Source organism: Canis lupus, chromosome 21 (genome assembly GCF_003254725.2).
Source record: "Canis lupus dingo isolate Sandy chromosome 21, ASM325472v2, whole genome shotgun sequence".
Lineage (NCBI taxonomy): Eukaryota > Metazoa > Chordata > Mammalia > Carnivora > Canidae > Canis > Canis lupus.
In genome coordinates, this window is record NC_064263.1 from 5174045 (window position 1) to 5199441 (window position 25397).

A 25397-nucleotide genomic window follows, 5' to 3' on the forward strand; every position below is an offset into this window, starting at 1 on the left:
TATTGACTTCTAATACGTAATACCTGCTATAGTTCTTAGAACATAACGGGTGCTAGACCTGGATGAGAAGACTTCTGAGTATCTTATTAGCCTTGTAAAATGCTTGGTTTTAAGTCAAGTGTAGGTACCAAGACTTGATTCTATGAGCCTCTTGTGGCAACAAAAAACAAAAACAAAAACAAAACAAAACAAAAAAAAAAGGTCAGCTCTGATTCTTCCTGTAAAGTACTGGATATGTTGATTTAAAAATAAAATAAAAGAATAAGAGAATGCCTCTCTAAGGTTATGAACATACCTTTTAACGTAGTTTTCCTTCTTTCTAACCAGATGGAAAGCTGGGGTCTGGGATATATTGTAAGGATTAAAATACTCCTTTAAATTAAAAAAAAATCCTTGAATAGCTTACAATGAATATGATGGCTGCACTGTAAGTAGAAGGGAGGAATGTAAATGTATTGAGGGCCAGAAAAGCTGGATTTCAGCTCCCCAGTGCTGACACCAAACTATAGTAAGATCCAACTTTCCTCATTTGCAAAAAAAAAAAAAAAAAAAAAAAGAGTAGATGTTGCAATGGTTATATCTCCCAAACCAAAAAAAAAAAAAAATGTCCAGTTTCTTAGGATGTAGGGGACAGGAGGCAAATAGGGTGACATAATAAGAAAGCTAAAATGTCAGAAGTTCCTGGACACATCGATGACACGCCAACAGTGGAATAGGATGCAAACATCCATGCTTGTTGAATAAAATTCTGGACATATGAACATGAAACAGCAGGATCTTCAACAAGTTGCAGTTTGAGACTCTGTGATTATATGTTCATCGCCTCAAATTCTTCCTTCAGTATGGAGTAGAAAAATTCTAGTAACTGGAAGATATTTGGAGGGTCAGCTTCACATTCCCCCTTCTCAGTCTGAAGTGACCCTGTCATCAGTCCTCTAACCTGCTCCTGTCCCCATCTGGTGGGTTCCAAGACTCCTTTGTCTGTCCTACAGAGTCAAAAATGAACTCATTAAGAGACTGAAAAAGATCTGGGCCGTGCTGCCCAAGGAATCATACTAGGAGGGAATGAGATTTATGAGATGAGGTAATAGAAATACAAATAGAAATACATGCTGAAGGAACTTTTCCCTCAAATGCCTATTTCCTTTGTGATTGATTTGTGTGGGGGAGGCTGAGGAGATTTCATTTCCTTGCCTTCCCCATCACATTCCTAGTGTTTCTGGTTCTAAATGTCCCCAGTCACCGTACACAGGCATCTTCTCAGACTAGTCCTCAGGGATGCTCTCACCACTTTCGGTTCTGCCATTTCCAGACTCTCCTTGTGGGGACATTGCTTGCTACCTCCCGCTGACTCTTGAGAAATTATATTAAACTGGAAGAAGATTTATCCCCCTGGCATAAATGGGGTCACTGGTATTCGGGGAAAGGTGCAGGGCCTCTCAGGTTATCCTGCAGCCATTTGTCAAACCTGGTGACTTATGGGCAAGTGTTTGCATGGAGGTCACTCCTAGAGGGCGCGGACAAACCGCACTCTGAGCACCCACCCTGATCTGCATGTCGCACCTAATCCATCGTGTACAAGAGCGCACCTACTGGGTGGCGAGCACGGAGCTATGCAGATCCACGCACTATTTTATCTACTCCTCAGAACAGAACCGTAAGCTGGGGATGCTTAGTCCCCTTTTCAGAGACCGAGGAACTGAGACCTCGGTCAACCAGAACTTCCTGAAGGCCATGGAGTTTGTAAGTACCACAACTGAGTTCAAATCCAGGGCGTTCTGATCCAGAAGTCCTTCCTATCAACCAGGCTCGGAGGACAATGAAGAATATCTTTGAAGGGAGCACAGAAATAGAAGGGTGCCTTGTGGAGAAAGAGTCAAGGGCTCCTCCCCTAGATGTAAACAGCTCTGAGGGATCCTGGAAATACAAACATCCCAGGACTTTTGGAGATGCAGAAGGCTGGCCTCTCTTGTGCCTGGTTTCCTCCGGATTTAACAAGTGCTTATTGATCTCTCTCTGTAGTGGAAAAGCACCCGGGTAAGCAAGAGAGACACAAAGCTCATTAAAACGGACCTTCTTTCTCCCTCAAGACAATAAACGCTATAGTGCAGGACAGGCAACTCACTATAATAAACTCAGGCCATGATATTATTTTGTGGATAGTGAATGAGGGCTGCACAGCAGAAGCTTGGGACAGGGATTGTCTTAAGGGTGGCCTCTGGACCCACAGTCACCCAGGGATTTATGAGCAACACACATTCCCAGGAGGGAACACCTCCCCAGGTGTTCCATTCACTGAAGTTTGAGAAACACTGATTCGGGCACTTGGCGAGTAATTGAACTTGGCTTGACAGGAGATGGGGTCTGGGGCTGACAGCAGATTCCTCTGGGTAGGTGATTTGAGGCTGATTTAAAAGCGTTAAGCTTCTTGCTGTGGAGACTTCGTTGTGTGGATGAAATGTAGACGGCCAGCCATTTGCTGAGGTTTCCATGTAGGAAGACCACCGCCTGGCGGGAAGATTCAGGAAGCCGGACAGTCTAAACCAAAACTGACCATGGATTCCTCCTCTTTTTCATGCCCCTGCCATTCTCTCCACTCAAGTTTCTATGACAACTGCTCCGATACAATTTGCATTTATGAAAAATTAATTTCACCAGAGCCTCAGGGATTGCTTACAAATCAATATTTTTCACATCTGCGGATCATGGGAAACAACAGCAACCCTTTGCCCACAGGAAACAGAAGGAAAATTCTGCTCCTGTGTTAATTAGAAAGGCTCAGTGGCACACCTTCTGGAATGTTCACATTTCTCCTCTACTGTCTGCTCCTTCTCTCAAAGACTTTATTCTCCTAACACAGCCAATCTTAATTTTTTTCTCCAGGAAGGTCAAGATTGAGAAAATGATGCCTTGCTCACATCCCTTAACCAGGGCATTTGAATAAAATTTGTTGTAAGTCAGAATTTGAATAAGAGCTGGAGGGTCACTAGGGAGTGATGCCTCTGGCTAATTCTCCACAGGGTCAGCTGGCTCCCCCATCCTACCTAGAACCCTGTGAGATTGAAAAATAAACTGCGTATATAAATTAGGATTTGCCAGTTCCAGCTTCTACCCAGCCAAAAGAAATCTGCTCTGATTTCAGGAATAGTCTTGTCTCTCCATTGTTAGAGTTTTCAAAAGGCACAAGGAGTGGAGGTTTGTGCCAGCTCTGGACTCTGTCCTAGCAGCATCTCAACGAGCCAACCTTTGAGAGCATCCATGATCACCCTGGACTTGCCCTATGCTGCTCAAGAGAACCTAGACAGATGGCCAACCTGGGCAGCATCTTGCTTTCTGAGCCTATATCCATCTGTGGGCCTGGTCACGTCAGGACCTACAAACAAACCTCGAGAAGGACAACCAACTGGGTGGCCTCCCATGTTAGGGAAACCAACACATGTCAACCAACTATAAGAATTAGGACTCTTAAAAAAAAAAAAAAAGAATTAGGACTCTTCCGTTGGCAAATAAACTATGATTTTTTTCTCCCAATCTTGGCATATATGCGACTCTGTAGCACCTTTTATCCATGTGATTCATTTTAGCAGTAATCATATCCTCTCTCTCAGAAAAACACGTTTTCTCATTAGCCTTGCCTTCCCCGCAGGACTTGGAATACCTTGAGAACAGGAAATGTGATTTATATGTCTTTTGAGTGCTAAAACCACAGCCCTGAAAACACAATAGATAATTCTCCTTGAATTGAATTAAAACAGAATAGGATTCAAGAATTGGGGACCACCTCTTGAAGTTTGAAATAGGTAATTTTAAGGGAAACAAATAAAGGACAGGAAAGAAAAAACAAAATGCGAATGTAAACTATCAGGCAGTAAGCTTACAGAAGTTATTACCCACAGAAGGCATATAGACAGCAAATATATAGGTTCTAAGCGTTTTCTTTATTTAGATTCTTTTAAATCTTTCATGAAGCACACACAATAGGTTTATATCTCAGATCAGATCATAGAGGTAAATAAAATATTCAGTTACTTTCAAGAGTCAAATTTTGTATAATACGGGATAGCTTAAAAGGGAGTTATTTCTAGTATTTTCATGCACGCTGCATGAGCATGTTATCTGGGTCGGTTGGTGGACCAGTGGTGGTGGGGGGAGCTAACATTTAGCTGCGAAAGACTGATGGCATTTTGCCAAAGTCCCAGGAAGGTTCGTGATGACAATTATTCCCCTACCATAGCACACACTGTTCTTCCGCAGACCACCAGTGACTCGACCCAGGCTGATAAGCAATGCTTTGTATTCTTGATGTGATTTCATGGACAAAGCTCCATGATGTTGTATCAAGATGTTCTGAAGAAGTCCTTGACTTTGGACATTAGAATGTCAAGTAGAACAGCAGCTCTCTCAGCTGGGTAGGTACCACTCCCCGTCAGAACTGCGCTTGTGCCTCATAGGTCTGACCATTCCCCACATGCGTCTTTGCTTCTGGAGCTCTGAAAACTTCACTGCATTCCCCAAATGCCAGCTTCAAGAGACGTAAGAAACACAGAATCTTTATCAACCTAATCTCTGCTTGTGATGTCTGGCTTTCTGGCACTTTCTTCCTCTGCTGAATCGTAACAATGTTGCCAGGGAAACAATTGGAACCCTCTCCCCAGTGACTGCCGTCGCTAATACGATGTGCCAAGTCTGCCCCGACTGTCCAGTTGAGACGTGGCTGGGGACGTTACCACCACCGTAATTATGGAGTCCACCCACCACTGCAGGGCCAATAGAACATCAAGTTTGGGATTCTATCGTGTGTAGTTTTTATTGCCTTGTAATACCAAAGTTTCGACTCAGAGAAGAAGCATTATATGGAAACTTAGGTTTGCTTTCACCTGTGATTTGATTCCCAGCCCCAACAAAGTAGGTAGAGTGGTTGATGTTAATCTTAGTACTTCTGGACGGACAGTGACCATTCCTTACCTCCTTTGGCCAAACGCTTAAGGTGGTTTTCAGAATTGGCTATTATGTCCTCAGATCACCCCCGTGAGGAAGTAAAGTATCCTTGTTTTTCTGGTTGGAAAAAATGAAGCATAGAAAGCTTAGGCAATTGCCTTAGCCTTTCAGAAGCTGAAGCATGACTTGTCGCTGGGGAACTGATTTCCTCTTGGTGTCTTGGGGGGTGCCCTTGCCCTCTACCTTGTACCATGTAGGGTGGTAACATGCACCGTCCGGGGCAGCCATACAGGTAGTAAGAGCCAACCTCCCACTCAGGGAGATGGCGGCTCTCAAACTACCCCCAGGGATGTCTCTTTCCTGGCTGACAGTTAAAGCAAGTGACCTTCGGCTCAACTGTGGAAAGTCCAAGTGACTAATTTAATGAACCTTTGGTGTGTGAGGGGAGGAGCGGGGGAGTGGGGCAGCTGGGAGGCTGCCTGGGCCAAAGGCCAGCATGAGCCATCTCTAACCATGGGGGTGGGGAGAGGGGAGGGTTGAGTGTGAGATAAGGACAGAAGAGGTCAGGAGAAAACAGGCTTCTCTGTGTGGTTAAGGAAGAGAGCCTGACCATGTGGACAGATGGAAGCCCTGGGTTACGGAGGCGAAGCATGTCAGCAAACCAGGACCATTTCCTGTCTGCAGACAGGCAGAGGGCCAATTCTTCGATGAGCTGGAAATAGGAACCAGTGGGGGGTGGTCAGCATAACCCTTTTTCTCTGTGGGTTTTACATCGTGAAGTGAAAGAGCTTGTTAGGTCAGTGATCCCAAGAGCTTGTTTATGTGCCCAAGTGCCATGTTTTCTTTTATGTTTCCTCTTGTAATACTTGATGGTACTCAACCCACAGAGGCCACACTGCAGGCACATCTCGGGCATGCATCAGCCAGGAGCCATATTCAGGCTGCAATCATTTTGGCCAGCCATGTGGCTAGATATGTTTTATATCAGGAGTTGATTCTTGAATGCACACGTTGAAGGAGAAGAAGAGGGGGCGGGGCAGGGATGGTCCCTTTTCTTTCCTTTGCTCTAGAGAAGCGACTGCACATTCAGTCAGCATTCTTCATTGAGAAAGGCAGAGAGCTGTGTTCTCAAATAACATGGAGGTAACTTCTAAACATGGGACCAGAGTGTTCTATGAGCCAGAGATTTTCCTCGTATATTTTCTCATTGAATTGTTACAACCCTGTGAGGTCGGTGTTATTGTTTAGAGGAAAATGTGGTTTAGAGGATGCTTGCAGGGTCATAAAACCGTCTGACCCTGTTCCGAAGGACCATTTGAAGGAGCATAACCAAAAGGAAGGCAGGATGGAACTGTAGAGTACTCTGGGCTCTGTCAGCACTCCCAGGACCACTTCCTCTGCAGGAACTCATCTGACTACCCTCTGTACACCCTTTCTGAGTCAACTTGGGTACTAACCTTTGCTGGAGTTTCTAAGCATAGACAAGATCCCTCTTTCCCACCTGAGTTGCAAACAAACTGAGAAACATTACATTATTTTTTTCAAGATTTTATTTATTTATTTGATAGAGAGCGAGCAAGAGAACACAAGCAGGGGAAGCAGCAGGCAGAGGGAGAGGGAGAAGCAGACTCCCCACTGAGCAGGGAGCCTGACTTGGGATTCTTTTGATCCCAGGAACCAGGGATCATGACCTGAGCCGAAGGCAGACTCTTAGCTGACTGAGCCACCCAGGTGCCCTGACATTACCATTATTAAAAAAGGACTAAGGTGGGAGAGGTTGCCGGCCAACTGGACTCCCAAGTTAGGTAGACCTAGGTACCCAGTCTTGGGCGCAAAAGGGCACCTGTTCAGTGAGTCTTCCTTCGTGGAGAAGCAGAGAACTGCTCTGTGCACACAGGCCGCACCGGAGAGGGCAGATCAGGATCCACACACCTGTGGCAGAGAGGATCAAAGGGCCAAGAGGCCAAAGCCTTTCAGCTCTTGGGGCTTCATGGCTACCTGGCAGTAACCTTCAGGACTGAAGAGTCACTTCACCAGCTTCCTCCAGGATAGCTGACCTGGATCCTGCAGAAGAGGTAAGGTGCCCTTCCCTCTCCATGCAGCATCCTCTGCCTGTGGCCATCTTGTTACGCGTCACCCTGTGTTATAAGTTCATGTTCATGTGCTCTCTCACCTCCAAAGACTGTGCCCTCAGAGCAACTGTCCGGGGTCCATTCATCTACAAAGTCAGCATGAGCACCGTTAAGGCACAGTGCTGCAAGTTCTAAAGGAAGACAAACCATAATATGTAAATAAAAGCTGCAGAGGCAGTTGGCAGCTGATTCTATTCATCAAAGAACTGGCGTGAGGGAGTCAGAGGGCGCTTGAGCCAGTGGCCGTGTTTGGAATGAGCCCCAATGTGCTGGTGATTAATGACAACCATGTGGCTGGTGGTGGATCAGTCCAGCACTTACAGGGAGCCCTCTGCTCCTCTGTGGCGCAGGATCGCTCAACAGTCTGACCACCAGGGCACCAGCCACCCCCGGGAGCTGGCCACAAATGCAGATTCTCACCTGCCCCAGACCTACCGGACCAGGACTTCTGAGGGTGGTGTCCAGGAATCTGTGTTTTAGCAAGCTCTCAGGGTGAGTCTTAGGCCTGGGTGGAACAGACTTGCAGAGTCAAAGTGAGAGCACCCATCTTTGCAAGGTGCTATTTTGCTTTAAGTGTACTATCTTCTTTATTTCTTGCAGGAATCCAGGAAAGTGGTTTCTGTGTTTCATTTCATTTTGTAGATGAGCAAAGACAAGGGCCCTGCAGGGCTAGGATGCTGTGAGTGAGACACTTTCCTTAGGAGAGAAATTTCAAAGGGCACCCAAAAACTCAAGAAGCAAGATTAGTAATATTTTAATGTGTATTTTTTTAAATCAAAATTAATGCTACTACATTCATTGTGAGCAGAATATCAGTGAAGATCCAATGGGCAGAACAGTTATAATAACTTGCCAAGATGACAGGTTAGTCAGAAGTAGACTGAAGATGTGAACCCGGGGTGCCTGGAGGGCTCAGTGGTTGAGTGTCTGCCTTTGGCTCAGGTCATGATCCCAAGGTCCTGGGATCGAGTCCCACATCAGGCCCCCTTGGGGAGCCTGCTTCTCCCTCTGCCTGTCTCTCTCCCTCTCTCTCTCTCTCTCTCTCTCTCTGTGTCTCTCATGAATAAATACATAAAATCTTAAAAAAAAGAAAAAAAAAAAGGACGTGAACCCAGGTAGGTTAGCTCCAGAGACCACATACTCACCCCCTACGCTATGGACCTCCTATCAACTAATATCACAAATTCAAATGGGGCCTAAATTTCACAGCGTGGCCATGCATGAACTTTGGTATGAACAAGGAAGATTTCCAAAGCTTTCCCCCCAGTTTTCCTCTGGCTGGCTCCTGCTGGGAGAATCAGTGAGTAGGGTGTCCGTGCATTCTGGCTCGAGAAATGTGATAATTAAGATCACTTCATATAACCGAGGAGCCCTCCTTGGTCCCTCCACCTCTGGAGAGCTAGCCTCACCATTTTTCTTGCTTACTTCCAAACTATGAGACTCTGGCAGGCAGACAGGCTGCTTGTCTTGAGGGCTTGTCATTGAGAGCTGGTCACCTAGAATGCCCCAACATGTTTGAGCTGCATTGTTAAACTACATTGGTATTCTCCCAGCAAAACTGCTCTCCCTCTTTTACCAAATCAGCACTCTGTGAACATGATATTTCCTAGCCTGAAAACATTGTACATTTCGGCTGCTCCCGCCATGCGTCTTCCCTGCTTTATATAAATTGACTTAAAAGAATATTTCTGTTAAATGTGTTCATATATCAGGAGGCCGAAACACAGTTACAAATTTTCCATATGTTGAAGAAAGCATCAAAGGGTTTAAGGCTGGCTCCTACTTTCTCTCTTTCTAGTTGGAATAGAGAAGAGAGTGAGTTTTTCCTACACCTAGAATTTTTGCCGGCCACCTGCTCTGTGATATTTAAGGTGAGAGTTACACAGTTTCACACATTGGGACAGAACTTCAGACAGCTAGTTAGCTTCTCTGTCCACTGTATTTTTGGGGAGCTGTCGTAGTGAAGTAAGTTGTTTCTCAGACTTGGTTCTCAGAATTTCAACCCAATGGATGTCATTTTTTTGGTGACAAAGTAAATACTGAATGAGTTTATACTTCTTATGTGGTTGGCAGCAGTAGGTGCTCACTCTTTTTCACCTTTTGAGCACAAACATTTTATTTCCTCAATTTGTTTACCTTACAAATATGTATTGAGCATCTATTAATTCAAATCATGGGAGACAATTATATGGGTAAGCTACAGTCTCTGCTCTTCAGGGGTTTGCAGACTACCAACAGTCAGGAGATATAACTGGCAACTCCACTGCAAGGTAGGACAGAGTAAGAAGAAATAGTCTAAATTCTTTGGACATTCTAGAAGGAAGCTGCGTTTCAGCTAGGCCATGGATCAGAAGGAAGATCGTAAGGGAAATGTTCTAAGTGAGCACAGCAAAGGCACGGGGATGAGGAAGGATAGATGGGACAAGTTCTAGAAAAGACAAGTGTCCCATTAGGTGAGGAAGGAAGTAGAAATTAGATGAGAAATTCTAAACTATATTCAGTAGGTACCAGGGAGCCAGTGAAGGTTTTATTTTTCAGCAACTATGGGGTAGGCATAGAGCTATTGCTGTTGAGCAGTGCTTTCCAGATCTTTGCATGCATTCCCATCGCCAAGGGATTTTGTTAGATTCGGTAGGTGTAAGGAAGGGCTTGAGAGTCTGCATATCTAATAAATTCCCAGGTGATACGAGTGCTGCTGGACTACAAAACACGCTTTTAGCAGGGAGGCTTTAGAAATATGTTGTACTGGGTGATAAACCGGAGTGGAGGAAGCCTGGCCAGTTGAGACAGGGCTTATCACAGTGGCCCCACAAGAGGCAGAGCAGGTCTGCATTAGAGAAGAGGAACATCTAATGGAAGTCAATTTGGAGGGCTTAACAGCTGCCTTATGGAGAGAGGGGGGAGTGGGGTCCATCATATATGACCCTAGTACCCCTAGACTATGGGGATGGGTGCTGTAAGTACCCCCCTTCCCTAACACCTTGTACTGTACTCATCCCTTGTACTCAAGGTGTACTGTAACGCCTTGTACTGTACTACCTACAAAGAGTTGGCAAGCTGTCTGGCCTGGCCTGAGTAATTTTGCTGAACCTGAAAAAAATGGTACCATCTCTCCTCCTCTGTCCCCTCACCAGGCTAGTTCTTACAGAACCCACAGGACTTAAGTCAGCTGTTACCTCTTCCTGGAAGTCTTCCTGGTGCCCTAAAGCCCCTCTTTTCTCCATTTGGATTAGGTACCCCTCTGCGCTCCCATGACACCCTGTGAGGTCTCATATCAAAGCACTGTGTGCTTAGGTTCCCTACCTGTCATTGACTCTGGGTTTCTTGAGAGCAAGGGCTATCTTTTTCAGCTTTATGACCCCAGTATTCCAGCACAGTGGAGACCCAATCAGTGTTTAGTGAGTGAATAGGTGAGTCATAAGAAAGAGCAAAGCTTTTCTAGCCACAGTGGCAATGGCTTTTGTCTTTGTCATCATTGATAAGGTAGCAAAATAGGAAGTTGGGTAGACGTTGAATTTAACTTAGTTTGGTCCATGGCACTATCAAGGATGCAGAGTTTCCAGGTAAAGATGTCTAACAGGCAGTAAGAAATTTCAGCATACAGCTGAGAAGACAATTCTGAACTGGCTGTGATGGCCTGGGAGTCTTATGCATAGAGGTGACAGTAAAGAACATGGTAGAGGATCAGGTCAAGATAGAGGGGGATAGAGAGCCCGTCAGACACAAAGGGAGACAAAGGGAGAGAGACAGTGAAGAGAGAAATAGAGACAGAGAACAAGAAAGGGGTAGACAGAGATAGATTGAAGGCAACAACTTTATCATTCACTTTTGAAAGCCTTCCTTTTGTTAGACCCAACATGAGGCCCACATTGCGCTGTGTGTCACAGCACAGGGGCAGTGGAGTCCTTTAGGAGCCTGCAAGAGGGAGAATTTAAAAAGGAAGAGGTTTGAGATGCCCAGCCCTAAGAGTTAGGCCTGTATGTGAGGTCAGGATTCAAAAACTGAATTCATATCATGCTATCCAGGCCTGCTTTATGCCTTTCTAGCCTTCCGCCTATGCAGGATCCTGTTCATCACAATGTAGATAACCTTAAAGCTTGGCCCCAGCTCTCTATCGCTCGCTTTCTGAATCACTTGATGAGATAATCTAATCGGTCCACATATATATACACACACGATCTGCCTTCTGTCAGGAAGCCTGTGTGGCATTTAAGAATTATAAGACTTTTCAGGCTAGAAGGCCATTCACCTCCGTTCAAATATGACCCCCAACATTTCATCCAGAGCAGTACATCAAAAAGAAAGAAATATCCAAATGCAGGCTGGTGGACACCCCTCCAATCATAGTATGGGCCAGCACCTACAAGGCCTTTAGAAAGAATGATCGCATCTAGGCTTTTTTTTTTCTTGTTGCCCAAAGCAGCATTTTAACAGACTTCTATTGTGGTTTTTTCCATTCAGTTCACTTTGAGGGTGACATTTTGCCCTCAAATTCATATGCATAGTTGCTCTTAGAGACGTTCAGAGCTACATTCCTGACAAAATCAGACCTTCTGTTTTATCTGAAACAACCCCCTAAAGAAAATCACTGGATCTAAACGAACAGAACAATTCTTTATGTCTGTGGGAGACAGGCAGACAAAACCCAATAAAACTAAAGAAAGGAAGAGACATGGCAATGATTTGTTTTTCATAATTACTTATTCAGAGTAGAAAGGAACAGGGGAAGAAGGTTCCTTTTAACATGTCTCAACGTGACGGATGAGGTGTGCTCGTCATGCGTATGCAAGAGAGATGAATGCAGGGCAGTCTTGTTGAAGGAGATGGTGCACACTGTGCGGAGATATATTTCTATCTGGAACACTGGAGATAAACACCAGGCGTTTAACTCCTCATTTTCATTATGCTTAACGCCCCTTGCTGTTCTCTCCGAGTGACAGGTAATGTGACTAGCATGCATCAGACCTTTCTTTTCTATGTCCTATAGCAAAAACAGTCCCCTTTTCAAGACACAAAATGTTTTCCTCCTAACAATACTCCCAAATGTGTACGTGAGAGATTTGGAGATCGACCTGAAGTGCAAGAAACCTACAGCGTTCTGGAGTTCATTTTCCCTTCCTTGTGACTCAGTTATATTGTGGGGTTTTGTTTTGTTTTTTTGTTTTTGTTTTTTTGTGTGTGTATGCATAACTTGCTCGAAAGGAGAGTCCCAGCCAAAACTCAAGGGAGTAAAAGAAGGAGAGTTTTAGCTCAGTTGGCTTTGTTTCTTCACTTGTGTGCAAAAGATAAACTTTTCCTACCTAGAACACACAGCCTTTGCTCATGGAAGAGTTGAATCCACCAGATTCTGACTTTGAGCAACAGAAGCAATAAATGGGATCTGTGTTAAATGGGAGGGGAAAAAAAAACCCAAACAGTATAATTTTTCACGTATCTGATTAAGGGAAGGTTTAATGCATCCATGAATCACTTTCTAAGCCTATTATGAATTCAAAGGTAAAGATTTTTAATAATGGTAAGGTCAGGAAGTGTGAGACTAAGGCTTACGCCATAAACTTTTTTGCCTCTGTGTTACCGCCATGTGAGGACCTCGCTTGTGTCCTAAGCCGTGTGAATATTTTATATAAAAAATACTGGGGTTGGGGGTTACCTGGAAAAGTAGTGTCTCTCATTTTATAGGAAAGGAAGTATTGACAAAAAAAGTTTAGCTATATGCCATATACGTTATCCTTCCTTTGTACTTCCTATTATTAAATTCTTTAAAACTTTTTAAATTTCTTTTTTTTTAATTTCCCCTTTTTAAATTTTGTAGCTTTAGTGAGTTTGACATTAACTCATATATGTGTATTCTGCAAATGGTCTTTGAATAAATACATAATAGAGAGGACATGATCCCTACCCTGAACTCACTGAGTGGCGACCCAAAGTGTCATGATCTTCAAGAAACGACACAGCCTTTCATTTTGAGCAAAGAGTATGCTGAAACAGGCTGACAGCCTGGCACCACGTTTCCTAAAGCTTCTACGTTAAAAAGGGCTGCCAACTGCATCTTTTAGCCTGTAAAGACAAGACTCTCAGGGGAAAAAAAAAAAAAAAACAATCAGTAACCAACAGCATTTCAAACAGAGCTGCTTCTCTCTCTTACACACAAATGAATAACTGGTGACCAGGAGGGATTCTTCAAGTTTGGCTGACACAGTCCTGCCTCACTGCAGCATTTAAGGTATCCCTGAGGTATGATGAGGTGTGTATAAAATCTAGATGCTGCCATTTCCTGAGTGCCTGCCTCATGGCAGGTACTCATGTGAGATACTTGATCCATGTGTCTCATCTGATCTTCAGAATGGCACTGCCATGTGGGCTGTGCCTACCCCATGGCTAAAGACCCGAGGGATCCTGAAAGCTCAGGTGACAGAATCACACAGCTAGCTGGTAAGAACTTAGATCTGGACTCAGCCCTGGCTCCAAAATCCATGGTTTGCCCTTATTCTGCCTCTCAGAGCCACTGCTAATAGCAATATCGTATCTAGCTCTTCAAAGTGATTTTAACTCTGAGCCAGGAGCAAGTGCAGGTAGCCAGACCAGCCTGGAGGATGGATTCCCATTTTCTCCCAACAGAAGCAGCCAGATGCCATATCTTGTCTGACAATCCCAAGACATAAGATTCCCTATAAGAAACCTGTCTGGCTTCCTTCAAATCGTGTTGAAGTTTCTCCCACCAATAACTTGAAAGTTGTACACTGACTGTGCTCCTGTGTCAGACGCCACCCTAACACAATGATTTGAAAATCACTTTTCCTTCCCCTTGGTTATTACAGGAGTGTGTTGAAAATCATCCATATTCGATGTGATCATACTGCCACGTCACCATGTTTCCCTCACATTTATATGTAAGGACATGGTTATTTTTTAAAAAGCCTGTACACATCATGATTTTGTCAGGATGGTCCCTTTTAGAGACCAGAAGACTGAGCCCTAGCAAGTGACAAGTGATGGGTTACACGGCTGGTAAATGGAGGGGGCAGGAGCAGGACCCCATCACTTAACCCCTAGACAAGTGTTCCTTCCGCTTATGCCAGGCAGTTGAAAATTCTCAACCATATCATGTGCTTCTCATCTTTTCCCTGAAAAATCACAAGGTAGCATGATGCTATCTGGCCTATCGCTGTAAATATTTTAGCATTTAAATGAGAAGGAGAAATGAAGAGAGAAAATGTTTCCGTAGAGATGTTTTGCAGAGATAGAGTTCTTGGTCTCCATCCAAAGATCTTCAGCATTTAATAAGGCTATTGTCCACAAGTTGGTACACGGCTCAGCAAGGAGCTGCTAGCTGTTTGGCGGGCCCAGTCTCCATCAAGGTCCCCAGGGAGTAACAGGGAGGAGAGCTGGGTGCTGGTAGAAGCTGCGTTCTGGTCCTGGTTCTTGGCCCCCTCAGCCTTGAGCTGTACTAGCTTGGAAATGTAGGTAGTAATTCCTATTTTGCCCATCTCACAGAGCTGTTTTTGAGACTCCAGAGAGGCAATATATTGAAGATTCCTTGAAAACCATTCATATGACATGCCATACCAACATAAGGGATTAATATTAATATTATTAATGCCTCACAGATTCCATGGCACCGAGAAAATAATAGAATTGGAAGAACGTGCTACACGGGGAGTTGGTTAGGGCAGCCTTTACTCTAAATTACATTGGCTTTTCCCTATTCTCTTAAATCAAAAATGAGGGAAATATTTATTCTACAGGCCTGTAGGAGGAAAAGATAATATAAAATGAAATGTCAGTGAAGGACCTAGAGTGGTACTCAGTAAACATCTGGCCACTTTTCCAGAACTTTCTATGATGAAACCCACCTCATCAGAGAGCCTGTCGGGTGACCCCGGAGAGGATAGCAAGGGTTCTACTTATTTGTTACTATTTCTGTCATTCTAGGTTTCCTCCACTTCCTGTAAGCCCACAGGAACAGTAGAGCTATTCATCAGAGAGCAAGCCCATGGCTCCCTCTCTCCAAAGGTCAGCTACATGGGGGCGGTGGCACAAATATTTGGGGAATTATTTAGTGATGGAGGGCCCTATATCACTGGAACTGAGCTGATTCATTTATTTCCTCCATGGGTCCCACTGCCACCACATTACGGGTCCCAACCTACATTCCCAGCCTCCTTCCCCACACATGTCCCTCGTCCTGGACTTCCTGGAAGACTTGCCCAGAACTAAGCATGCCAGCCAGCACTGGGATATAAACACAGATTCTCTCCCCACTCCTCCCCTCACCCCAAGTATTCTTCTTAACCATGTTATGAGAATTCTTCTCTGGCTGTATATGTTTGGTTTAGGTCCCTGGAAGCCTTAATTATGGTTGCTCAGCATCCACCCAACAGCATGACTTCAGTTACTAATCCCTTTACCTGGTCAGTGAAAGGCCATATCAGTTAGGCTACAGGATTGAGAAGAAGGCTGAGCTCCAGACATAAAAATCCCAGTGCCCCTATCTTCTCATCACACTTTCTGCCCTGGAATTATGAGACCCTCACAAGCACATCGCTCTGTTTGGTCCTGTTCCTTCACTCCCTCCAGCCCTCCTGAGGGAGAACTTCAGGATGATATTTATTTAGGACGATTGTGCCAACCTCTTCAAACACTGCCGTAAGGTGTTTGAAATAAAATGTGTAATTATGGGAGTGGAAAGCTCCATCTGATTCCAAACAAACCTCACGTTCCCCTGGCTATAATTAGAGAGCAAGGTTTGCAGTGCACATTTTCCCATGAAAGTCAGTTCAAGTTAGACCTCTGCTCTTAGAGAGAGACTCCTGGAAGTGGAGACTGTAATGAATGGTACCACCTCAGCCCCCTTCCCAATTCAAAAGAGACTGTCCATTAGCCTTCATGGAACCTCCAGGACAAAATACATACAAGGAACTAAGGTTTGGAGTTTGGGATAATAGTTTTTGGATGTATTTGTCTCTGAACAGGGGGGACAGATTAGAGCAAGGAAGGAAAGACATCCACAGAAACTCACAGACCAGAGCGTGCAGAAGTAAAAACCGTCTCTTCAATGCCTGCCCAGCCTAAACGAGAAACCCCGCAGCTTTGGATAAAATTAGACATTGTTTTGAATAATCTCACAGGTCCCTGCAACTTAAAATCCATAGTAACAGGAGTAGAAGTGAGGTGGCTGAGGGCTCCTAGGCTTTCCTATTTTGAGGACTGTCCCTGTGAATCCTCTCCAAACTGTGAATTTCCCTACTGCCCTTGGAGGGCTTTTGTAATTAGGCATATTTAGCTGTACCATGTTATACTGCTACAGGAAGAATCCCATTTGTCAGCAGTTTTAAACTTTGCTAAATAAAGGCTTATTGGCAAACGGCAGCGAACACTCTGATAATGACCCAACTTTAGAAAACACACACCCTGCTGTGTTGTATTCAAGCCACAGTTCTATTGAAATAAAAAAGAGAGACAATGCCTGCTTTCAGACGCTAGAAATCCTTTGTATTCCAATAAAAGTCTAAATTAATGTTTTAAAAGGTTATTGCTATTTTTTCCCACTTAGCTGGCATCATTTATAAGTCCTATTTAGACAAGGTCCTACGTTATTTTACTATTTCTTTTTGCACAAAGGCTAGTATTTGATGGCGTTAGATCATCAGCTTCTGGTTTTCATTAGACAAACCTGAAATACCCTATTATTAAGATTAAACAAAAAAATAGTTGTTTTCTTATTCTAAAACCTATTATTTTGAGGCTACTCTGACCAGAGGAAAATAAATCAGCTTTGCAAACCCTGACAGAGAGATACTTCAAGAGAGCAACCTAACCTCATCCCTGCTGCATTTAAGTTGCTTTTGTATATGCAGTCCCTTCCTTGTACTGAGCCTGGGAAAGAGGAATAATTTAATTCTTTGAGTTTGCAATACTTTATTACGAGAGGATTTTCAAAGTGCAAAGCATAGGGCAAAAGACAATGTTCGCCTACATAATTTATTCAGCATCCTGGTAAGGTACCCCTGAGGATCCGCAATAAAATGCCACTCAGGCACAAGGGTCATGAGGTCTTTCCATCTCCATGTTACTTCTAGTTGGCCTGGTGTTTACTCAACATGTCACTGACTGCGCCATCAGCAAAGTGAGGGGTAGCCTCAGTAGCCTAATGGGAAAAAGAAGTCAAGTTAGCAGTCACCAATCAGAACTGACTGTTTAAATAGAAACCTGGGCCACTTCTGATTTCTCCCTAGTAGAGCAGAAATCTTCTAATACATTGGGCATCTCACGTGGACTCTTCCTCCTTATTCTTACTGGTCCATTGGGCCTTAACTTAGAAGTCATCTCTCCAGGACACCTACCCCAGCCTACCAAAGAGAAGTGAGGTGGCCCCTCCCATGTGCTTGTAAACTATAATACTCCTCATCATACCATATTGTGATCATCTCTTGGACTTGGTGGTTTCTCACCCTGGACCATGAGCAGCATGATGTGAGGAATCGTATTGTTTTTCACGTCTCTATTTGCCACAGCAAGCCTGCTGCATGCCACGTCCCAGGTGCTTAGTAAATGTTGATGAAATTAATATCTCCTCATGTCAGCTTTCTTGGTTGTTCCATTGGCCTTGCCACTTTCCTCCATTTCTGCCGCAGATTGCTGTAATGATGGCTACCCCTGCCCAAGCGGCGGCCCCATTGGTGACATTGGCCAGAGGGCCACCTCGTCATCAAGATGGCCCGTGCTCTGTGTTGATGATGCACCCCCTGCTGATGCCCAAGCCCTCATCCTGAAGATGCATCATTTTGTTCTTTTGCTTATTTCCTGTGTCTTTGTACCACAACCCTCATTTCTTTTTTTTATTTAAACTCAGCCAACATCTTTAGTTTCAGGGGTAGAGTTCAGTAATTTACCAGTTGCATATAATACCAGGTGCTCATCCCATCACATGTCCCCCTTAATGCCCATTACCCAGTTCCCAGTTCCCCTGTCCCCCATCTACCTCCCCTCCAGTGACCCTCAGTTTGTTTTCTAGAGTTGAGTCTCTCACGATTGGTCTCCCTCTCTGATTTCTTCCCATTCATTTTTCCCTCCCTTCTCTTATCCTCTGCACTATTTCTTATATTCCACGTATGAGTGAAGCCATATGATAATTGCCTTTCTCTGATTGACATTTCACTCAGCATGATACCCGCCAGTTCCGTCCACATCAATGTAAATAGCAGGTATTCATCCGTTCTGATGCCTGAGTAATATTCCATTGTATATAGAGAGCACATCTTGTTTACCCATTCATCTGTTGAAGGCCATTGTGCCTCCTTCCACAGTTTGGCTATTGTGGACATTGCTGCTGTGAACATTGGGGTGCAGGTGCCCCTTCGGATCACTGCATTTGTATCTTTGGGGTAAATACCTAGTAATGCAATTGCTGGGTCATAGGGTGGTTCTATTTTTAACTTCTTGAGGAACATCCATACTGTTTTCCAGAGTGGCTGTACCAGAGGTTGCATTACAGTCCTCATTTCTAGAACATTTTAGGCATGACCCTCAGGTGGTGGTAGGGAAGGCAATCTGAGGCTCAGAGGTGTGCCATACTCAGAATCACCCCTTCCTCTATTAGTAGGCTCAGACTCCTGTACCTTGGTTCTCATCCTGGAGAATGAGTTTTTTCTCACGGTACTCTTTGGCTCCTCATTTAAATGGACCTTAGTGAGATCTCCATTCCCTATGTCCATTTGATATACCCAAATATATCCAATTGTGAGGTGAAGCACAATGGCAGCTCTAGCTGGAGCCTCTCCTACTCTGAAGAACTGTCTATCAGCAAACTTTTGCTCCCTTGCATTTCAGGAGAAATGTCAAGGGTTCTGGTAGGATTTCCATATAAACCGCAGGGCACGCAACTAAATTTGAATACCTGATGAGCAAAGAAAAGAACAAGTATGTCCCAAATATTGCACAGGATGTCCTGTACTAAGAAAGCGCCACATTTCAGCCCCAAACTGAAATTATTTATATTTTAATAAATTGTCAACAGTACGGTTAAATCAAGCTGGATGTTCTGAGTCATATTTATACTTAAAAAAAATCACACGTTGTTTATGTGTAATTCAAATTTAACTGGATGGCCTGTATTTTTCTTTGCTACATCTAGCAACCCTAGGCCAGAGTCAAAGGCATTAAACAGCCATTTGAAGGACTGAGACAGCGATGTTCCCAGTGTGTTCCTAAAATGGCAGTTCCTAGGGTGACCCTTGATGGAACAGATGGAACTATCGAGTGCATGTGGCCTCTTGGATCCACAGACTTACCCTGATAGAGACGTCTCTCTAGATCTTAGAGGGAGGACAAGTCACCAAATAAGCAATTTCTGCACACTGGATATCTTACATGGGTATCTTAAGTGAAAGGTCTTTGGAGAAATACTGAACTGCAAGAGTGAGAAAAGTCCAGAGGTTCCATCTGGCAGCCCTTCTTCAGGCTGCCTTGGAGTGGAGTTGAGAACCGTTACTTTACAAATGAGGTCTGGTTTAAAATCGGAAAAACTCAGGGAGTAGCTTCTGAGACTGTGCTCAGAGAGAGTCCCAAAGCCATAGTCTTGTCTTTTGCTATCCATTCTGCCCTCAGGATTGGCTTGGAACCATCTCAGCCTGTTTGTATGGGCACTTCAGCCCCAGACTAAGGCTCTCATGGAGGGCAATGAGGGGATTTTCATTTCATCCCTTATTCCTCATCTACCTGGGCTTATTTTAAACCATTGTGGATTGGGGGCACCTGGGTGGCTCAGTTGGTTAAGCATCTTCCTTTGGCTCAAGTCGTGATTACAGGGTCCTGGAATTGAGCCCCATGTCAGGCTCCCTCCTCAGCGGGGAGTTTGCCTCTTTCCCTCTCTCTGCTCCTCCCTTCCCACTCATGCTGTCTGTCTGTCTGTCTCTCTCTCTCTTTCTAATAAATAGATAAAATCTTTTTAAAAATAAACTATTGAGGTTTGAATAACGAACAAGAAAAATACAAATTGTCAACAGTATGGTGAAACCAAGCCAGGACAAGGACTTGAAAATCAGTTCACATTAACAGGGTAGACTCTTCATTTCCTTCCCTCAGTCCTGGCTTTTGTGCCTGCCACGAGTCTAATGGAGTCCCGGATGAACCATGCCAATGCCTGAGCACTTGTAACAAAACAAGGGGAGATTAAGAGGGATGAAGTCATCTGTGGAGGCAAGGAGCAATTAACCACATGAAGAAGGTGAAACATCCTCAATGATAAGCCTCAGCAGCAATTTACTCAGGTTTGGGAACTTTTTGTTCTGAAGATTATTAGTAAGTTTTCCTAGTTTTCTGCAGCTTCCTTCATTCAATAGAATGTCTTTTTTTATTTTTTTATTTTTTTAATTTTTATTTATTTATGATAGTTACAGAGAGAGAGAGAGGCAGAGACACAGGCAGAGGGAGAAGCAGGCTCCATGCACCGGGAGCCCGATGTGGGATTCGATCCTGGGTCTCTAGGATCGCGCCCTGGGCCAAAGGCAGGCGCCAAACCGCTGCGCCACCCAGGGATCCCTAGAATGTCTTTTTTTAAAGACAGAATTATGCAAGCATTACTGCCCACATACCCAGGACTTTCTTGCATCATAGAAATTAGATATGGGTTGAAAGAAAGGGAATAGGCAACAGAGACAGAAATTTCAAAGGCCCTTGATGGTGGCCTCTGCTTGAGCATTTCATATTATTTTGCTTTTTGCCATCATCTGGAATTGGCCTGAGACTGAACTTCTGGTTGTTCTGAAAGACAATAGTTGCTGCTGACCAACATGATTATGCTTAGGTGAAGGGAAGATGTGGGCTACTCCCTGCTGTCAAGTTACCTTTCTCTTGGGTCCAGAGATTCTTGTGGGGCACCAGAGTGGCTCAGTCAGTTAAGCATCCAACTCTTGATTTTAGCTCAGGTCATGATCTCAGAGTCATGAGGTGGATCCCTCAGTATGGGAGATTCTCTCTCCCTCTGCCCCTCCTCCACAACCCCCACCCCCACCCCCACTCACGTATGCTTTCTCTAAAAATAAAGATTCTCTCTCTTTCCCTCTGCCCCTCCCTACCCCTTTCCTGCACCCTCTCTCTCTCTTTAAAAAAAAAATAATCTTGTGATTCTTTTTTTTTCTTTAACTGTAGTTGATAATTCTTGCGATTCTTGGTAAAGATTTTTTTTTAAGATTTATTTATTTATTCATGATAGACATAGAGAAAGAGAGAGGCAGAGACACAGGAGGAGGGAGAAGCAGGCTCCATGCCGGGAGCCTGACGTGGGACTCGATCCTGGGACTCGATCCCGGGACTCCAGGTTCGCGCCCTGGGCCAAAGGCAGGTGCTAAACCGCTGAGCCACCCAGCAATCCCCCTTGGTAAAGAATTTAACATGGTTGGGTCATTCAGTGGTTGGGCACCTGCCTATGGCTCAGGTTGTGATCCTGGAGCGCGGGATCAAGTCCTGCTCTAGGCTTCACGCAGGGAGCCTGCTTCTCTGTCTGCCTGTGTCTCTGCCTCTCTCTCTGTGTCTCTCCTGAATAAATGAATAAAATATTTTAAAAAGTAACATAATTGGAGATTTATCATTCTCTTTTACATACCAAGACAAAGGAATTGTTATTTATTCAATATTTGGGATAGTGGTCACTAGATACCGCTGTCTTTTAACCACTGGTGGTGGGCGATAGGCCTAATGTATCTGATCTGTGTACAAATTAGTTCTGTGTTAGCTAATTAGTTCTGTGTTCTGCTAACACAAAACTAATTTGGTCCATAGTACATTATAAACAGATATGAAAGAAAGTTTTGCAGGAACATGGTTCTGGCATATTTCCCTTTTAAGGATCTATAAGCATCAAATGACTTACTCTAAGCAACAGAAGTTACAGAATAACTAAATAATTATTTTCAATCACACTGGAAGTACTATGTAAAAAAAAAAAAAATGTTACCAACTACTTTTCACTTCCTTGGGAGACTGAAGAGAAAACTATTTAAATTTTAGAACGAGTTGTGCAGTCTCCTTGCTATGAGCATTTTATGGTAGAGGCCAAGACTCTTCCCCAAGTGTTTGAGAAGAGTAAGGAGGGGACTCTGAGATTCAGATCAAGCACCTAGAATAGTGTAAAATTTTCAGGAGGATTCGCTGGTCCCACTGGTCTCTAACAGGAAAACTCCTTGGGGCCTCCCTAGACTTTGGTTCAGAGGTTATTCTAGCTCAGGCATCTCCTAGTGAGGATGCATTATCCACCCCATCCCCTGGTAGTTCAGCCAGCAACATTATTCACCAACTCCCCCATCTTTCTCAACCTCCCCTGAACACTGGCTGACCACGTGGGAGGAAAGAAAACAGGAAGACTGAAATAAGATCTCCCATTAGCAGCCATTAGGAGTTCCACATTCATAGCTCAGCAGCCACTGAAATAGATTTTTCATAAATTTCCTGAGTAGCCTTGTGGAACCCAAGATAAAGAGTGGTTATTTTGCTCCCTTTTTTACAGATGGCATAAATAACTTCCTTGGCCATAAGCGTTAGAGTCAGGAATGGAACAAAAATCTCCTGGTCCAGGGACAGTAACATGAGCTCAGGTGGCTTCCTGGAAATTAGCACTTGAAGAGACTGAGGAGCAGGTTTCAGGGATAGAGCAAGCTAATAGGGGTATCAGCATGGGAAAAGTATATTTTTCTTCATTTTTATGAATTCCATTTTGATTCACTTTACCACTTTGAAGGGGGGTGACATCTTTGATTGCAACAGAAGGACCTTAAGTCATATAAAAAGAAGACTCTTGTGTTTTTATTAACCTAGATTAAGGGCTTCTTTTGATCCTAATAAATCCAAGTTGGGTAACATGTAGCATGGTCATTTCCTAATTGTTCTATTCAAAACAGAAATGACAGAGACCAAAGAGCAGTTCCATAGACACTACCTTGATGAACGTAGGAATACTCTGGGGGAAAGGATGGAAAAGGGAGTTATTTCATGGAAAGAGACTGCCTTTTGATTGGCTCATAAAAAAGATGGTTAAAAAATAGAATAACCAGCTATCAAAGGCCAATATAGTTAATAATTTGCAGATTTAACCCAATTCAGATTTTCTAATTTGCTCACAATAATACACATTATCCAGGTGATTAATATTAATATACTGTAAACACCCACACAGTTTCCACCTCCCTTCTTGGCCCTGCACACGCACGCGCACAGATGCATGTGTTGTACAGGCTGCATGTTAAAATGGAGACTGAGTGGTCAGTGAGTTTATGGCCAGTACAATACTTGTTATTCTTCTTCTATCTGAGAGGCCAGAAACAAAGGAATTCCAGAGCTTAGATCAAGTGAGGGAACTCTTTCTGGCTCCCAGTAAATGTGTCCTCTAGTTCTCAAAATGCACAGGCTAAAGTAAACGTAGACTTTTATCCAAAGTCTGCTGGGAAAACAAAGGAATTAGGTTTTCCCTAAAGATTTTCCTAAACCAGTCAGATTTACTCCTTTTGATCCAGGCATATTAGAGAGAGCAAGAGAAATTTAGTTTGCAGAATTACTATTTTAAACAAAGGCCCAAAACAGTGGTGTCTGTGAAGTCTTCTCATTCCTCTCCAGTAACTGAGAGGTAATTGGAATTGTTTCCAGTGAAAACGGTTAATTTGATTTCACCCTGCAATTCAGTAGTACGTCCTTTAGACTTGATTTCTATGATATTAGAGTATATACAACATTTCCTTTCCTTTTAACCCGGTTTCCACTTAACAGTGTTCTGTGTATCTGCGATCTGCACCATGGCCTGCCTGAACTCACATGGAAAATTGATGGCTCTGAACGACAATTGTTGTAGTTGAGCTTCGCTGATGGCACTTTTTAAAAACAGCAGTGGAAAAAAATAACCGGGCACCAGTCAGATGTGATTTTTGGCAGACACTTCACCCAAGCTGCTCAGGGTATCCCCAGAAATTATAAACCCTCAAAGGTGTTCAGGGTGGAGTAAATAGAGCAAGACACAATTATTTGAATGTTCATCCTCTGGATGCAGTTCTCCTCTCCTCAAGTCTGTAGTAACAAGGATATCCATCTAAGTGAAAGGTCAGCTTTGAAGTAAGTATAAAGTTATTTACAGGAAATGAAGCAGAAAGCAGGCTTTCACGCATTTTGAAATGTCTCTATTATTTAGGAGAAAATGAACTGTGTCATCAGTCCAAAGAAAAACAAATGCCTACCTTCTTATATTATTAAATAAACACCTACCATACCAGAAGTATGCTAGTAACTCTGAAATTTTAAATTCACCGACGTCTGTTTTCCTCAACTTTGCATGTGCAAGCAGGAAATAAACAAGTGTGAATTAAGGCTCTAAGTAAATATGTAGCAGTTGTAGTTTGGGGGGAGATGGGGAAGACTGCCAAGAAGAGATAATCATCACGGGCTTTTTTTTTCCCCCCAGTATGGGATGCTAACTAGACATTTGTGATAACTACATAATCAACAACATCTTTAAATATTTAATTTCTTGTCAGTTGTTATCTAAATTGACTTCAACTCATGTTTATGTAAGTGTGTATGTACTCCATATACACATATAACTAGATCTGTCAGAGGGAAGTGGCAAATTGAAGCAATTAGGTGGCTCATTCTGCAGGGACAAAGGAGGAAGAGGAGAAATCCGATGATGAGGGAAAGGAAAATTGAGAAAATTGTAACTTACCGCATAGATTTATATTTAGAGGTAGTTTGGACTTCCTCAAATGATATGTCTTGGACTGTGAGTCTTGGACTCCTTCCTACCTCAGCAATGGATTCCTAGCTGTGTTCAGATGGTCACATAAGTGAGTTTAACTGGCACCTTAGTGCAGGACTTCCCAGTTCCCTGTTCGCCCTCACTTAATGAGATTACTTACCAAAGTTTAGTTCATACAGGTATCCTCTAAGTACCTACTGTGTCCCAGACCCTTGGAGAGCTGCAGGGGGTTCACACTTCATTTCGATATAACCTGTAAAGTGTTTTCTTATTAAAATGATCCCCTAGTCTGATGCCCAAAGTAGTAACAGAAAGGTAAAATGCAGTACAAGACCTCTGGCTTATACATTCCGTTGCCTGACACCAGGGTCTTCTGAGATCAGGTGAGCATGGTGGGATTAATTTGGCCAACAGACCTTATCTGGTCTGCACACCCCCCACCTGGCCAAGCCTCCGCCCCAGTGGGCATCTCCACAGCTCCCACCTCCCAGATGGTACAAGTGGTACCCACTGGCGCTGCACCTGGAGGTATGACCCCACAGGGCCTACCCTCCATCCAGATTGTCCAGACTCTGCCCGCAGTCCAGCTGGTG

The 25397-nt window shown here is 43.8% G+C and overlaps 1 protein-coding gene and 2 long non-coding RNA genes across 4 annotated transcripts in view; 2 read left to right on the plus strand and 1 right to left on the minus strand.

Annotated features, from left to right (window-relative positions):
* Nucleotides 1-25397, plus strand: part of MAML2 (mastermind like transcriptional coactivator 2) — a 343007-nt gene that overhangs the window by 167576 nt on the left and 150034 nt on the right. The gene's annotated exons all lie outside the window — the stretch shown is intronic.
* On the plus strand, nt 4395-20487 carry LOC125753236 (uncharacterized). Its single transcript, XR_007404533.1, has 3 exons — nt 4395-4865; nt 6836-7013; nt 20154-20487. It is a non-coding gene; the product is annotated as an uncharacterized LOC125753236 (long non-coding RNA).
* The window catches only part of LOC118351831 (uncharacterized), a 41978-nt gene continuing 33618 nt past the window's right edge, over nt 17038-25397 (minus strand). Inside the window, exon 3 of the long non-coding RNA XR_004807975.2 lies at nt 17038-17217. This is a non-coding gene — a long non-coding RNA (uncharacterized LOC118351831). The remainder of the gene's footprint in view (nt 17218-25397) is intronic.